At 40.3% G+C, this 13242-nt stretch overlaps 1 pseudogene; it reads left to right on the top strand.

Moving 5' to 3' along the window:
• Window positions 1-13242, top strand: part of LOC131834692 (CREB-regulated transcription coactivator 2-like) — a 45667-nt pseudogene that overhangs the window by 1151 nt on the left and 31274 nt on the right.

Genomic DNA, 13242 nt, shown 5'->3' with positions numbered 1-13242 from the left:
AAGACCAAAGACTGTGAAAGGGTGCAGCATTGAAGTGAAACTTGTTGTAAGAAGTCATGATTTTTGTCCTATAGGTGATGGAGTGGGGCAGGCTTTAACATAAATAGCTGTGGACTCTAGGTTTAGTGCAAATGTAATTCACCAGAGTACTAAAATATGGGGACAGATATCTAACTTAGGAGTATGTGTGGGTAAGTTCCTGAGTTGGCTGAATGAGCAGAGAGTTCCCACCTAGGCAACAGGTGTTTTGTGGTCAGTTTTCAGTCCTGTCCTAAGTGGAAGCAGGTTAGAGCTATGGATCTGAGTGTGGTCCCTGGAGCATTAGTTAGAGTCCCCACCACCCCCTTAGAGATATACATTCTTAGACCCACCCAAAACTACTGAACCAGGAGCTCTGGGGGTGGAGCACAACCTTCTGTGTTTCACAGGACTTTCTGGTGATTCTGATGCCTGTGGAAAGTTAGAACCACTGAGTTAGAGAGTCCTTCATGGAAGGGCCTGGAGTCAGGAGCACAGGCCGCTGAGGAAGTCTCTTTGACATCATTGCTGGGTCTCAAGTATGTGGTAAAAGGATCTTGCCCAGGTACAGAGTGGTTAAAGCTGAGTCCTTCAGGTTAAGATCTCCTATCTGACACTTACCCCACTTGTTTGGGCCTTCCACCTGACAGTGTGTTCCCTTCCCTGTCCTGCATCTCTCCTGCTTTCTCACCCTTATGTTTGTGTCCACAGAGGAGTTTGTGGTGATTGGCTCCTCAGAACCTATTGCGGCAGCTCTGGGTGGGGACATCATGCTGTCATGTCGTGTGTTCCCAGCCATGAATGTGGAGAACATGGAGCTGTGGTGGTTCTGCTCAAATTTCTCAGAAGCAGTGTTCATCTGTCAAAACCAGCAGGAGCAGAGAGAGGCGCAGTTGGCCCAGTACACAGGGTGGATCTCACTGGTGAAGGAATTTCTCACCTGGGGAGAGGCCATCCTTCACATCCACAAGGTTCAGGTTTTTGACAACGGGCTATATACCTGCTTCTTCAGAAAGGGAAGCTTCTATGAATCTGCCAGTTTAGAGCTAAGGTGGCAGGTGGGTCATTGATCTATATTTAGAGTGCTATAGTATTGGAGCTGTGAACGAACTTGGGGCCAAGTAAATCAGCCCCTCATTTTACAGCTGAAGGAAAGGAGGTGTCTTCACTTATTCATTAATTCAGTGTGCATATAGAATCCCCATGAAGTGTCAGCTCCCTTTCTGGATACCTGGAGGCATTACTGAACCAAACCATGATCCTTTTTTTAAATTTGTTTTTTATTTATTTTCAGCGTAACAGCATTCATTATTTTTTTTTTTTTGAGCTCAAACTAAAGCTTTATTTTTTCAGATATGCATGAAAATGCAAAGTAAATTTCCATAATTCAAAATACATTTAACCATTCAAATGAAATGCTTGCACCTAATTTGTAATCCAAAGTGATTAATCTGCAATATAATGATGTGCTAAAAAGCAAAAATCAATAGAAGAACCTAAGAGTATTTGGTATGTGCCTTCCAAGTCTTGAATAAGCTTAGTTAAAATCATATCCTCATTGATTTATAATAGTATCTGTCAGTCCTTTCTTTGTGAAAAGACATTTTCAAAGATGAAATACAAAAAATCTCATCATTTTTGCACCACACCCAGTGCTCCATGCAATCCATGCCCTCTATAATACCCACCACCTGGCTCCCTCAACCTCCCACCCTCCGCCCCTTCAAAACCCTCAGATTGTTTTTCAGAGTCAATAGTCTCTCATGGTTCACCTCCCCTTCCAATTTCCCCCAACTCCCTTCTCCTCTCCATCTCCCCATGTCCTCCATGCTATTTGTTATGCTCCACAAATAAGTGAAACCATATGACAATTGACTCTCTCTGCTTGACTTATTTCATTGAATTCTGCTCTGATCTTTATGATTTCTCTTCTTCTGCTGGGTTTAAGGTTTCTTTCTTGTTCTTTCTCCAGCTCCTTTAGGTGTAGGGTTGGGTTGTGTACTTGAAACCTTTCTTGTTTCTTGAGAAAGGCTTGTACTGCTATATATTTTCCTCTCAGGACTGCCTTTGCTGTGTCCCACAGATTTTGAACTATTGTGTTTTTATAAAATTTTTTAAAAATTTATTTTCAGTGTAACAGTGTTCATTGTTTTTGCACCACACCCAGTGCTCCATGCAATCCATGCCCTCTATAATACCCACCACCTGGTGCCCACAACCTCCCACCCACCGCCCCTTCAAAACCCTTAGGTTGTTTTTCAGAGTCCATAGTCTCTCATGGTTCACCTCCCCTTCGAATTTCCCTCAACTCCCTTCTACTCTCTAAATCCCCTTGTCCTCCATGCTATTTGTTACGCTGGAAGAGATTATGCTGAGTGAAATAAGTCAAGCAAAGAGAGTCAATTATCATATGGTTTCACTGTTGTGTTTTCATTATCATTTGTTTCCATGAATTTTTTCAATTATTCTTTAATTTCCTGGTTGACCCATTCATTCTTTAAAAGGATGCTGTTTAGTCTCCATGTATATGGGTTCTTTCCAACTTTTCTCTTGTGATTGAGTTCGAACATCAGAGCATTGTAGTCTGAAAATATGCAGGAAATGATCCCAATCTTTGATACCAGTTGAGACCTGATTTAGGACCCAGGATGTGATCTATTCTGGAGAATGTTCCATGTGCACTAGAGAAGAACGTGTATTCTGTTGCTTTGGGAAGAAATGTTCTGAATATATCTATGATGTCCATCTGGTCCAGTGTGTCATTTAAGGCCTTTATTTCCTTGTTGATCTTTTGCTTGGGTTATCTGTCCATTTCAGTGAGTGGAGTGTTGAAGTCCCCTACTATTATTGGATTATTGTTGATGTGTTTCTTTGATTTTGTTTTAATTGGTTTAATAGTTGGCTGCTCCCACGTTGGAGGCATAGATATTTAAAATTGCTAGATCTTCTTGTTGGACAGACCCTTTGAGTATGATATAGTGTCCTTCTTCAGCTCTTATTATAGTCTTTGGCTTATAATCTAATTGATCTGATATAAGGATTGCTACTCCTGCTTTCTTCTGATGTCCATTAGCATGGTAAATTCTTTTCCACCCCCTCACTTTAAATCTGGAGGTGTCTTCGGGTTTAAAATGAGTTTCTTGTAGGCAACATATAGATGGGTTTTGTTTTTTTATCCATTCTGATACCTGTGTCTTTTGATAGGGGCATTTAGCCCATTCACATTCAGGGTAACTATTGAGAGATATGAATTTAGGGCCATTGTATTGCCTGTAAGGTGACTGTTACTGTATATGGTCTCTGTTCCTATCTGATCTACCACTTGTAGGCTCTCTCTTTGCTTAGAGGACCCCTTTCAATATATCTTGTAGAGCTGGTTTGGTGTTTGCAAATTCTTTCAGTTTTTGTTTGTCCTGGAAGCTTTTAATCTCTCCTTCTATTTTCAATGATAGCCTAGCTGGATATAGTATTCCTGGCTGCATGTTTTTCTCGTTTAGTGCTCTGAATATATCATGCCAGCTCTTTCTGGCCTGCCAGGTCTCTGTGGAGAAGTCTGCTGCCAATCTAATATTTTTACCATTGTATGTTACAGACTTCTTTTCCCGGGCTGCTTTCAGGATTTTCTCTTTGTCAGTAAGACTTGTAAATTTTACTATTAGGTGACGGGGTGTGGACCTATTCTTGTTGATTTTGAGGGGGGTTCTCTGCACCTCCTGGATTTTCATGCTTGTTCCCTTTGCCATATTGGGGAAATTCTCTCCAATAATTCTCTCCAGTATACCTTCTGCTCTCCTCTCTCTTTCTTCTTCTTCTGGAATCTCAATTATTCTAATGTTGTTTCATCTTATGGTGTCACTTATCTCTTGAATTCTCCCCTCGTGGTCCAGTAGCTGTTTGTCCCTCTTTTGCTCAGCTTCTTTATTCTCTGTCATTTGGTCTTCTATATTGCTAATTCTTTCTTCTGCCTCATTTATCCTAGCAGTGAGAGCCTCCATTTTTTATTGTACCTCATTAATAGCTTTTTAAAAAAAAAACTTTTAAAAATATTTTCAGCATAACACTATTCCTTGTTTTTGCACCACACCCAGTGCTCCATGCAATCCGTGCCCTCTCTAATTCCCACTTGGTTCCCCCAACCTCCCCGGCTCTTGAAACCCTCAGATTGTTTTTCAGAGTCCATATCTCTTAGGGTTCACCTCCATTTCCAATTTCCTTCAACTCCCTTATCCTCTCTAACTCCCCTTTAGAGATTAATAGCTTTTTTTATTTCAACTTGATTAGATTTTAGTTCTTTTATTTCTCCAGAAAGGGCTTTTATATCTCCCGAGAGGGTTTCTCTAATATCTTCCATGCCTTTTTGGAGTCTGGCTAGAACCTTGAGAATCATCATTCTGAACTCTAGATCTGACATATTATCAATGTCTGTATTGATTAGGTCCATAGCCTTTGGTACTGTCTCTTGTTTTTTCTTTTTTTTCTTTTTTTTCTTTTTTTTGTCGTGAATTTTTCTGCCTTGTCATTTTGTCCAGATAAGAGTATATGAAGGAGCAAGTAAAATACTAAAAGTGTGGCAAAGACCCCAGGAAAATACGCTTTAACCAAATCAGAAGAGATCCCAAATCATGATGGGGAGAAAGGGGATAAAAAGAGGTTCAGAAAAAAAAAGAAACAAAAAAAGAAAATGAATAAAGAAAAAATATAAAAAACAAAAAATATGTATATTAGATAAAGTAGTTAAAAAATGTTTAAAAAGAAAAGGGTAAATGTTAAAAAAATTTAGCAGAAGGAGAAAAAAAATTCAAATAAAAATTAAATTAACTGCAAAACTAAAGAATCATGGGGAGAAAGCCATGAGTTCCGTGCTTTGCTTTCTCCTCCTCTGGAATTCCGCTGCTCTCCTTGGTATTGAAACTGCACTCCTTGGTAGGTGAACTTGGTCCTGGCTGGATTTCTTGTTGATCTTCTGGGGGAGGGGCCTGTTGTAGTGATTCTCAAGTGTTTTTGTCCCAGGCGGAATTGCACCGCCCTTACCAGGGCTGGGCTGAGTAATCGCTCGGGTTTGCTTTCAGGAACTTTTGTTCCCTGAATGCTTTCCGTAGAATTCCGGAGGGTGGGGGTGAAAATGGCGGCCTCCCAGTGTCCAGCCCGAATGAGCCGAGAGCTCGGGCCCCACTCCTCACTGTGCCTTCAGAGAATAGCACCCAATTACTCCCGTCTCCCTGGCCTCCGGCCGCCCTCAGTGCTCACCGAGCCTGGGACCAGTTCAAGGTAACTCCGAGCTAGGAGCTCACTCCTTGGCTCTGTCTCTGAAGCCAGCTTCCCCGCTCTAATCCCTGCAAGCTCTAGGACACTCAGATGCCCCCTTCTTTGTGTGACCCTGCGGGACCTGAGGCCTCACTGACACCACGTGGGATTCACCCTGGTTTAGCTTCTGGAGCCATGTCCCTCAGTGGAACAGACTTTTAAAAGTCCTGACTTAGTGCTCCGTTGCTCCGCCACTTGCTGGGAGCTGGCCCCTCCCTCCAAGGTTTATCTTCCCGTCACTTTGGATTCACTTTTCTGCCAGTCCTACCTTTCAGAAAGTGGTTTATTTTCTGTTTCTAGAATTGTTATTCTTTTTCTCTTCGATCTCCTGTTGGATTTGTAGGTGTTTGCAATCTTTTGATAAGCTATCTAGCTGATCTCCTGCTACCTGGTGTAATCTCAGCCTGCTACTTTATCATCTTGACTCCACTCCCCGTATAGACATTTTAACAATGTTTATTCTTTCAACCCATGAGCATGGAATGCTTTTCCGGTTTTTGTGTCTTCTTCAACTTCATTCATGAGAGTTCTGTAGTTCCTCGAGTATGGATAGTACATCATTAGTTTTTGATGTAGTGTTCAGTGATTTATTATTTCTGTAAAATACCCAGTGCTTATCACAACACATCCTCTCCTTAATACCCATCACTGGGCTAAACCATCCTCTCACCCTCTCATCTCAGAAACCCTCAGATTGTTTCCCAGAGTCCATAGTCTCTCATGGTTCATCTTCAACTACAATATCCCCATTTCAGGTTTCCCTTCCTTCCCCTATGTCTTCCATGCTATTCCTTATGTTGCACATATGAGTAACTATATAATTGTCTTTCTCTGCTTGACTTATTTCACTTAGAATAATCCCCTCCAGTTTCATCCATGTCAGTGCAAATGGTGAGTATTCATCCTTTCTGATGGCTGAGTAATATTCCACTTGTATATGAATCACTTCTTGTTCATCCATTCATCTGTTGAAGGCATCTCGGCTCCTTCCACAGTTTGGCTGTTGTGGACATTGCTGCTATGAATATTGGCTTCTGTTCACTACATCTGTATCTTTGGGATAAATACCCAGCAGTGAAATTGTGAGGTCATAGGGTAGCTGTATTTTTAATTTTTTGAAGAATTGGTACACTATTTTCCCAAGTGGCTGCTCCAACTTACATTCCAACCAACAGTGTCAGAGGATTCCCCTTTCTCCACATCCTCTCAAGATTTGTTGTTTACTGCCTTGTTGATCTTTGCCATTCTACCGGATGGAGAGAATATCTCAATGTGTTTTTTTTTAATTTTTTATTTTTCATAAACATATAATATATTTTTACCCCAGAGGTACAGGTCTCTCTATGGCCAGATTTACACACTTCACAGCACTCACCATAACACATACCTCCCCAATGTCCATAACTCCACCCCCTTCTCCCAACCCCCCTCCCCCAGCAACCCTCAGTTTGTTTTGTGAGATTAAGAGTCACTTATAATTTGTCTCCCTCCCAATCCCATCTTGTTTCATTGATTCTTCTCCTACCCCCTTAACCCCCCATGTTGCATCTCCACTTCCTCATATCAGGGAGATCATATGATAGTTGCATTTCTCTGCTTGACTTATTTTGCTAAGCATGATACCCTCTAGTTCCATCCATGTCGTTGCAAATGGCAAGATTTCATTTCTTTTGATGGCTGCATAGTATTCCATTGTGTATATATACCACTTCTTCTTTATCCATTCATCTGTTGATGGACATCTAGGTTCTTTCCATAGTTTGGCTATTGAGGACATTGCTGCTATAAACATTCGGGTGCATGTGCCCCTTTGGATCACTACATTTGTATCCTTAGGGTAAATACCAAGTAGTGCATGGTACTACTGGGTCATAAGGTAGTTCTATTTTCAACATTTTGAGGAACTTCCAAGCTGTTTTACAGAGTGGTTGCACCAGCTTGCATTCCCACCAACAGTGTAGGAGGGTTCCCCTTCCTCCACATCCTCGCCAGCATCTGTCATTTCCTGACTTGTTAATTTTAGCCATTCTGACTGGTATGAGGTGATATCTCATTATGGTTTTGATTTGTATTTCCCTGATGCCGAGTGACATGGAGCACTTTTTCATGTGTCTGTTAGCCATCTGGATGTCTCCTTTGCAGAAAAGTCTGTTCATGTCCTCTGCCCATTTCTTTTCTTTTTTTTTTTAATTTTTTATTTTTTATAAACATACATTTTTATCCCCAGGGGTACAGGTCTGTGAATCGCCAGGTATACACACTTCACAGCACTCACCAAAGCACATACCCTCCCCAATGTCCATAACCCACCACCTTCTCCCAACCCCCCTCCCCCCAGCAACCCTCAGTTTGTTTTGTGAGATTAAGAATCACTTATGGTTTGTTTCCCTCCCAATCCCATCTTGTTTCATTGATTCTTCTCCTACTCACTTAAGCCCCCATGTTGCATCACCACTTCCTCATATCAGGGAGATCATATGAGAGTTGTCATTCTCTGCTTGAATTATTTCTCTAAGCATGATATGCTCTAGTTCCATCCATGTTGTCGCAGATGGCAAGATTTCATTTCTTTTGATGGCTGCATAGTATTCCATTGTGTATATATACCACATCTTCTTTATCCATTCGTCTGTTGATGGACATCTAGGTTATTTCCATAGTTTGGCTATTGCAGACATTGCGGCTATAAACATTCAGTTGCACGTGCCCCTTTGGATAACTTCGTTTGTATCTTTAGGGTAAATAACCAGTAGTGCAATTGCTGGGCCATAGGGTAGCTCTATTGTCAACATTTTGAGGAACCTCCATACTGCTTTCCAGAGTGGTTGCACCAGCTTGCATTCCCACCAACAGTGTAGGATGGTTCCCCTTTCTCCACATCCTCGCCAGCATCTGTCATTTCCTGACTTGTTGATTTTAGCCATTCTGACTGGTGTGAGGTGATATCTCATTGTGGTTTTGATTTGTATTTCCCTGATGCCGAGTGATATGGAGCACTTTTTCATGTGTTTGTTGGCCATCTGGATGTCTTCTTTGCAGAAATGTCTGTTCATGTCCTCTGCCCATTTCTTGATTGGATTATTTGTTCTTTGGGTGTTGAGTTTGCTAAGTTCTTTATACATTTTGGACACTAGTCCTTTATCTGATATGTCATTTGCAAATATCTTCTCCCATTCTGTCAGTTGTCTTTTGATTTTGTTAGCTGTTTCCTTTGCTGTGCAAAAGCTTTTGATCTTGATGAAATCCCAATAGTTCAATTTGCCCTTGCTTCCCTTGCCTTTGGCGATGTTCCTAGGAAGATGTTGCTGCGGCTGAGGTTGAAGAGGTTGCTGCCTGTGTTCTCCTCAAGGATTTTGATGGATTACTTTCTCACATTGAGGTCCTTCATCCATTTTGAGTCTATTTTTGTGTGTGGTGTAAGGAAATAGTCCAATTTCATTTTTCTGCGTGTGGTTGTCCAATTCTCCCAACACCATTTATTGAAGAGGCTTTCTTTTCTCCATTGGATATTCTTTTCTGCTTTGTCGAAGATTAGTTGGCCATAGAGTTGAGGGTCTATTTCTGGGCTCTCTATTCTGTTCCATTGATCTACGTGTCTGTTTTTGTGCCAGTACCATGCTATCTTGATGATGACAGCTTTGTAATAGAGCTTGAAGTCTGGAATTCTGATGCCACCAACTTTGGCTTTCTTTTTCAATATTCCTTTGGCTATTGGAGGTGTTTCTGGTTCCATATACATTTTAGGATTGTTTGTTCCATTTCTTTGAAAAAAATGGATGGTACTTTGATAGGAATTGCATTAAATGTGTAGATTGCCTTAGGTAGCATAGACATTTTCACAATATTTATTCTTCCAATCCAGGAGCATGGAACATTTTTCCATTTCTTTGTGTCTTCCTCAATTTCTTTCATGAGTACTTTATAATTTTCTGAGTATAGATTCTTAACCTCTTTGGCTAGGTTTATTCCTAGGTATCTTATAGTTTTGGGTGCAATTGTAAATGGGATTGACTCCTTAATTTCTCTTTCTTCTGTCTTGTTGTTGGTGTAGAGAGATGCAACTGATTTCTGTGCATTGATTTTATATCCTGACACTTTACTGAATTCCTGTATAAGTTCTAGCAGTTTTGGAGTGGAGTCTTTTGGGTTTTCCACATATAGTATCATATTTTCTGTGAAGAGTGATAATTTGACTTCTTCTTTGCCGATTTGGATGCCTTTAATTTCCTTTTGTTGTCTGATTGCTGAGGCTAGGTTTTCTAGTACTATGTTGAATAGCAGTGGTGACAATGGACATCCCTGCCGTGTTCCTGACCTTAGCAGAAAAGCTTTCCGTTTTTCTCTATTGAGAATGATATTTGCAGTGGGTTTTTCATTATTGGCTCTGATGATATTGAGGTATGTGCCCTCTATTCCTACACTTTGAAGAGTTTTGATCAGGAAGGGATGCTGTACTTTGTCAAATGCTTTTTCAGCATCTATGAAGAGTGTCATATGGTTCTTGTTCTTTCTTTTTTTGATGTGTTGTATCACATTGATTGATTTGCTGATGTTGAACCATGCTATTAGACCTGGATTAAATCCCACTTGGTCGTGGTGAATAATCCTTTTAATGTATTGTTGAATCCTATTGGCTAGTATTTTGGTGAGAATTTTCGCATCTGTGTTCATCAAGGATATTGGTCTGTAGTTCTCTTTTTTGATGGGATCCTTGTCTGGTTTTGGGATCAAGGTAATGCTGGCCTCATAAAATGAGTTTGGAAGTTTTCCTTCCATTTCTATTTTTTGGAACAGTTTTAGGAGAATAGAAATTAGTTCTTTAAATGTTTGGTAGAATTCCCCCGGGTAGCCGTCTGGCCCTGGGCTTTTGTTTGTTTGGAGATTTTTGATGACTGTTTCAATCTCCTTACTGGTTATGGGTCTTTTCAGGCTATCTATTTCTTCCTGGTTCAGTTGTGGTAGTTTATATGTCTCTAGGAATGCATCCATTTCTTCCAGATTGTCAAATTTGTTGGCATAGAGTTGCTCATAGTATGTTCTTATAATTGTCTGTATTTCTTTTTTTTTTTTAATTTTTTATTTTTTATAAACATATATTTTTATCTCCAGGGGTACAGGTCTGTGAATCACCAGGTTTACACACTTCACAGCACACACCAAATCACATACCCTCCCCAATGTCCATAATCCCACCCCCTTCTCCCAAACCCCCTCCCCCCGGCAACCCTCAGTTTCTTTTGTGAGATTAAGAGTCACATATGGTTTGTCTCCCTCCCAATCCCATCTTGTTTCATTTATTCTTCTTCTACCCACTTAAGCCTCCATGTTGCATCACCAATTCCTCATATCAGGGAGATCATATGATAGTTGTCTTTCTCTGCTTGACTTATTTCGCTAAGCATGATACGCTCTAGTTCCATCCATGTTGTTGCAAATGGCAAGATTTCATTTCTTTTGATGGCTGCATAGTATTCCATTGTGTATATATACCACATCTTCTTGATCCATTCATCTGTTGATGGACATCTAGGTTCTTTCCATAGTTTGGCTATTGTGGACATTGCTGCTATAAACATTCGGGTGAACGTGCCCCTTTGGATCACTACGTTTGTATCTTTAGGATAAATACCCAATAGTGCAATTGCTGGGTCATAGGGCAGTTCTATTTTCAACATTTTGAGGAACCTCCATGCTGTTTTCCAGAGTGGCTGCACCAGCTTGCATTCCCACCAACAGTGTAGGATGGTTCCCCTTTCTCCACATCCTCGCCAGCATCTGTCATTTCCTGACTTGTTGATTTTAGCCATTCTGACTGGTGTGAGGTGATATCTCATTGTGGTTTTGATTTGTATTTCCCTGATGCCGAGTGATATGGAGCACTTTTTCATGTGTCTGTTGGCCATCTGGATGTCTTCTTTGCAGAAATGTCTGTTCATGTCCTCTGCCCATTTCTTGATTGGATTATTTGTTCTTTGGGTGTTGAGTTTGCTAAGTTCTTTATAGATTCTGGACACTAGTCCTTTATCTGATATGTCGTTTGCAAATATCTTCTCCCATTCTGTCAGTTGTCTTTTGATTTTGTTAACTGTTTCCTTTGCTGTGCAAAAGCTTTTTATCTTGATGAAATCCCAGTAGTTCATTTTTTCCCTTGCTTCCCTTGCCTTTTGCGTTGTTCCTAGGAAGATGTTGCTGCGGCAGAGGTCGAAGAGGTTGCTGCCCGTGTTCTCCTCAAGGATTTTGATGGATTCCTTTCGTACATTGAGGTCCTTCATCCATTTTGAGTCTATTTTTGTGTGTAAGGAAATGGTCCAATTTCATTTTTCTGCATGTGGCTGTCCAATTTTCCCAGCACCATTTATTGAAAAGGCTGTCTTTTTTCCATTGGACATTCTTTCCTGCTTTGTCGAAGATTAGATGACCATAGATTTGAGGGTCTTTTTCTGGGCTCTCTATTCTGTTCCATTGATCTATGTGTCTGTTTTTGTGCCAGTACCATGCTGTCTTGATGATGACAGCTTTGTAATAGAGCTTGAAGTCCGGAATTGTGATGCCACCAACGTTGACTTTCTTTTTCAATATCCCTTTGGCTATGCGAGGTCTTTTCTGGTTCCATATAAATTTTAGAATTATTTGTTCCATTTCTTTGAAAAAGATGGATGGTACTTTGATAGGAATTGCATTAAATGTGTAGATTGCTTTAGGTAGCAGAGACATTTTCACAATATTTATTCTTCCAATCCAGGAGCATGGCACATTTTTCCATTTCTTTGTGTCTTCCTCAATTTCTTTCATGAGTACTTTATAGTTTTCTGAGTATAGATTCTGTGTCTCTTTGATTAGGTGTATTCCTAGGTATCTTATGGTTTTGGATGCAATTGTAAATGGGATTGACTCCTTAATATCTCTTTCTTCTGTCTTGCTGTTGGTGTAGAGAAATGCAACTGATTTCTGTGCATTGATTTTATATCCTGACACTTTACTGAATTCCTGTATAAGTTCTAGCAGTTTTGGAGTGGAGTCTTTTGGGTTTTCCACCTATAGTATCATATCATCTGCGAAGAGTGATAATTTGACTTCTTCTTTGCCGATTTGTATGCCTTTTATTTCCTTTTGTTGTCTGATTGCTGAGGCTAGGACCTCTAGTACGATGTTGAATAGCAGTGGTGATAATGGACATCCCTGCCGTGTTCCTGACCTTAGCGGAAAAGCTTTCAGTTTTTCTCCATTGAGAATGATATTTGCGGTGGGTTTTTCATAGATGGCTTTGATGATATTGAGGTATGTGCCCTCTATCCCTACACTTTGAAGAGTTTTGATCAGGAAGGGATGTTGTACTTTGTCAAATGCTTTTTCAGCATCTATGAAGAGTATCATATGGTTCTTGTTCTTTCTTTTATTGATGTGTTGTATCAAATTGACTGATTTGCGGATGTTGAACCAACCTTGCAGCCCTGGAATAAATCCCACTTGGTCGTGGTGAATAATCTTTTTAATGTACTGTTGAATCCTATTGGCTAGTATTTTGTTGAGTATTTTCGCATCTGTGTTCATCAAGGATATCGGTCTATAGCTCTCTTTTTTGGTGGGATCCTTGTCTGGTTTTGGGATCAAGGTGATGCTGGCGTCATAAAGTGAGTTTGGAAGTTTTCCTTCCTTTTCTATTTTTTGGAACATTTTCAGGAGAATAGGAATTAGTTCTTCTTTAAATGTTTGGTAGAATTCCCCCGGTAAGCCGTCTGGCTCTGGGCTTTTGTTTGTTTGGAGATTTTTAATGACTGTTTCAATCTCCTTACTGGTTATGGGTCTGTTCAGGCTTTCTATTTCTTCCTGGTTCAGTTGTGGTAGTTTATATGTTTCTAGGAATGCATCCATTTCTTCCAGATTATCAAATTTATTGCCGTAGAGTTGCTCATAGTATGT

Source organism: Mustela lutreola, chromosome 6, assembly GCF_030435805.1.
Source record: "Mustela lutreola isolate mMusLut2 chromosome 6, mMusLut2.pri, whole genome shotgun sequence".
In the NCBI taxonomy this organism is placed as follows: domain Eukaryota; kingdom Metazoa; phylum Chordata; class Mammalia; order Carnivora; family Mustelidae; genus Mustela; species Mustela lutreola.
This window is presented reverse-complemented; position numbering and strand designations above follow the sequence as displayed.